The sequence below is a fragment of the Ursus arctos genome, unplaced genomic scaffold (assembly GCF_023065955.2).
Source record: "Ursus arctos isolate Adak ecotype North America unplaced genomic scaffold, UrsArc2.0 scaffold_8, whole genome shotgun sequence".
NCBI lineage: Eukaryota > Metazoa > Chordata > Mammalia > Carnivora > Ursidae > Ursus > Ursus arctos.
This window is the reverse complement of record NW_026623100.1, coordinates 54,758,467-54,762,498: the sequence shown is the minus strand read 5'-3', so window position 1 is coordinate 54,762,498 and position 4,032 is coordinate 54,758,467. Positions and strand designations below refer to the sequence as shown.

The window sequence follows — 4,032 nt, the reverse complement described above, 5'->3', positions numbered from 1 at the left end:
TGGTGGAAGAACTGGACCTAGCAACAGATCACTTGGAATCTCAGCTCTGCTGCTTTTAGAAGAGCATTTTGGATGAGACATTGGTTCCACTATTATGTAACTGCTTTGTCCTACCGAAGTGGAGGGCAGGGGCGCCTGGATGGCTCAGTCAGTTGGGTGTCCGACTTTTGGTTTTGGCTCAGGTCGTGATCTCAGGGTGTGGGATCAGCTCTGGATCAGGTTCCAGCTCTGGGGAGTCTGCTTCTCTCTCTTTCTTCTCCTTCTGCCCCTCCCCCCACATGAGTGTTCTCTCTCTCTCCACTTGAGAGAAAAAAATAAAAAAAAGGAGGACATAAAGTGCAAAAGTACCAGAATCCCTTTCTAACACCTAAATTAACTAAGATTCATTCGCCTGTTGGCAATGAAGGCCCTGAAAAAATAGGAGAGAGAGACATAACTTCAAAGAAAGAACATGGTTCCAGAAAGGTCTAGAGAATAATAGCATGGAAGTGGCAGTTGTAGCTGGGGTGCCCAGGTTGTGGTACCTGTTGACCATGGAGCAGCAGCAGGAGGTAACTGGCGTAGCCAAAATCATGGCAGGGTGCTCAAAGACAAGTGAAAGGTGTCTCTCAGGAAGATTCCATCTACTATTAAATTTTGCCTACTACACTTCGCCCTGTCTAGCATACTTAGTTAGGCAGTAGGAGGAGTACTAGTGGCAGATATGAAAAAGTATGCTATTGATGGGGATGGGAATGAGCAACAGATATATTTATAGCTAGCTGATATCATGCTGAAGGTATCTGCATCACAGTCCTGTTGAGGAAGAAGACTCCAGACTTGCTGCCAAGTTTCATCGTGGGGCATATGGACCTTATGCTTTCAGGCTCAGTGATCTTGGTCTAGCTGCAAGAATACCTTATGCATGAATTAGCAACAGAAACAAGTAAAGCTATTGGCTGAGGACCAGGTGGATGGCAAGCTCCCTGGCCCTCGATCCATGTCTGGTGTCTGTAGGGGTAGTCTGGCAAATCTGTCTCTGGGCTGCTAAACTGCTGCTTCCAGAAGCCTAAGGCACCGGTTCCATTCGTCTTGCTCTGGGTCTGTTTCTGATGACCAGTTCTAAGTACAGTCTAAGACTGGTCAGAGCCTGAATGCTCTGTTGGGAGGATAGGCAAGCGACCTACATTACTATGTGGTCATAGCATGGAATGGAAGAGCAGAAATGAGCTTTTTAATTCACCAAGTCCGGGAGAAGGGTCAGGTCCAGAGAAGTGCGGTGATTTACCCAAGATCACCTGAAAGAGTGTCTGGTGGAAGTGGGAACTTTCCAAAAAGGAATTAAAAATGGAACAGTGGGCGTGTTTATTACCTTTCACCATCAGGTAGACTTTGTGCACTAAACTATTATTAGTAAAAAGGGAATAAATTTCTTCCAGATGTTCCAAGGTATAACTCACTGAGCAAAGACCGTATTGCCAATATGCAATTTTACAGAAGTTATGGCAGAAAGGCCCTTATTTTACTGGCTTAATGTGGCACTAGACTTCAGGGAAATACCATTTTGTTTTGGAGGGACAGTGCTGGCTGTTTATGCACAGCAAATTCTTGGGCCCTGAAATACTGCTTTGTACTTCCTGGCTGTCTTTCTGGGCTGCCTGTGACTCACAGTATAAGAATCCTTTAATTATTCTGAAAGTAGCTGGCTAGTGGTTGGAGTTTTTCTTCTGTCCTTCCATTTCTCTCTCTCATAGGGTGTTTCTTCTCCATGTTGGAAGCGTTCTTTGCCATTAGGGCCTCCCATTCCATGCAGCCCTTGGAGGTGTAGGCCCAGGGCATGTTTCTTTGCCCTGGAACAGGGCAGTTGTTCCTCTGCACGTCTGAGACGGAGCTCCAGCCTTTCTCCCAGTCCTCAGCTAGGATGGGGCCATGAGGGAAAATGAACTAGGGCTAGCCTGCACCCTGTTCGTGGCTTTTATTAGCTAACCTTTGGCTTTTCTCCTTTAGATAAAGTCCATTGGGGTTCATCTTTACTTTTTGGTTTTTCTTTTCTCACCAAGGATCCATTTTGAGACACTGTCCTTTTAACCAAGAAGATCTAGTTCTCTGGCAAATCAGACTTCCCATTGTTGACACAAGGGGCCAGACCCTTCCTTTCTCCTTTCCTCATGTGCCTTCCTCTCCTAGGCCAGACACCCTTCCACAGACAACCTGACTGGTTCTCAGGAGACATTCTTTCTTCTGGGCGAGTCGAGTGTCCTTGCCCATGGTGCTGAGTGACCGTCGTGCCCCGAGTGTGGTCACTGATGAGGTTCCTCATCAAGGGCAGAGTGGCTTGTGGTGTCCTCTACGTGGTGTATGACCAGGAGTTGCTCGGACCAAGTGACAAGAGCCAGGCTGTCCTTCAGAAGGCTGAGGAGGTCGGCCTTTCAGCCATGTACCACCAGTTCCACCAGTCTGGAGATACCCCAGCTCCCAGCCCCTCCAAAGTTTAACTTTCACATCCATGACATCTGGAATTCAGGCATGGTTACGGTGATGTCGGCTCCATCGGTGGCCCCCTCCAATGCCTGAGAATATGCCAAGGAGGGCTGGGAACACCTGAAGGAGTAAATCGAGTAGCCTGTCAGAGGAGGCCACCTGCCCCCGTCAGGAACAGGGGCACGGGTGCCATAGACCTGGAGACTCCAGACTGGGACTGGGACCCCACTCCAAGGGCCTTACTGGCCCAATAAAGGACTTTGGAGATGTGGGGGGGGGGGGGAAGAAAGAAAATAATTACTGAGGATCTGCCTTAAGTAAGCTGACAAACTGTCCAGTTTACCTGGGACTGTCCAGGCTTTAGAACTTAAAATCTTATGATGCAGGAAACCCTCAGTTTTGGGAAAACGCAGACAGCTGGTCACCCTAAACCTAAGTGGAGCACTGTGTAGGGGCTTGGTTTATAAGTGGCCGTCAGCTTCTCAGGCGCTCAGCAAAGCTGAGAGGTTTCAGATTCTTACAGAGGAAAGCATGACACGGTGGAAAAGCCTTTAACTAGAACTGAGGCCCTGGTCCCAGTTTGACTGCAAAAGAGGCAGAGCTCAAGGACAGGTCACTGAACTTCACCTGCCTCCTTTGAAGAGTAAAAACATTTGATTTGGTTTTCTTTGACTTTTTTTACAACCCAGATTCCACAGTTCTAGCTCGAAAGGAGTGTGACGAACCAATTCACACTAATTCATATTCCTAGTACGAGGCAATAGGTAATAAGGTTTTGTTGACACTTGCTGATGATGCTAACATTTATAAAGTCCTTATTCTGTGCCAGACACTTCTGTTATTTTACTTCATCCTCACGACTTTTCAAAAAAGATTTTATTTATTTGTTTATTTTAGAGAGCAGGGCGAGGGGCAGAGGGACAGGAGAGAAAGAATCTCAGACTCTCTGCTGAGTGCGGAACCCGACATGGGGTTCAATGTGGGGCTTGATCTCATGACCCTGAGATCATGACCTGAGCCAAAACCAAGAGTCAGAGGCGCAACTGACTGAGCCACCCAGGCGCTCTAAGGTAGCTGCTTTCTTTACTTTCATTTACAGATGAGGGGCTCAAGGCCTAGAGAGGGTAAGCAACTTGCCCCAAATCACACGAAAAGCTGTGGATCAAAGATCAGAACCTGGGAGGTCCGGTTCCCAAGCCCAAACGTGAACTGTTGCTCTCACTGGCTAGGGATGAGTCAATAGCTGAAATGAACAGGGGAATCCTTTCCCCTCGAAGGACTGGAAAAAGGAAACAGTGGCTATTTGGAATGAGATCTTCCCACTCTGGGCTGCTAAAGGTTATGGTCCCCCAAAACAGAGCCTGGTATTTGAGAAATTAGTGTTCTTAGCTCATAGCTAGGCCCCTCCCTGTTCTTTAAGATGAAACAAAGGGTGGTAAAACCAATGGAGAATTAGAGCATCCCCCACCCCCACTCCTCCTTTCCTATTTTTGGAGGCTTTAGGATAGTTCCACTCCCTACGGGCTCGGCGAAGCACTTTGAGTGCTGTTGGCAAGGCTAGAGGGTCACTGT

The 4,032-nt window shown here is 47.7% G+C and overlaps 1 pseudogene; it reads left to right on the top strand.

Annotated features, from left to right (window-relative positions):
- The first annotated feature begins 482 nt into the window (after positions 1–482).
- Positions 483–2,592, top strand: LOC113268072 (MICOS complex subunit MIC13-like; annotated as a pseudogene).
- The last annotated feature ends 1,440 nt before the right edge of the window (positions 2,593–4,032 follow it).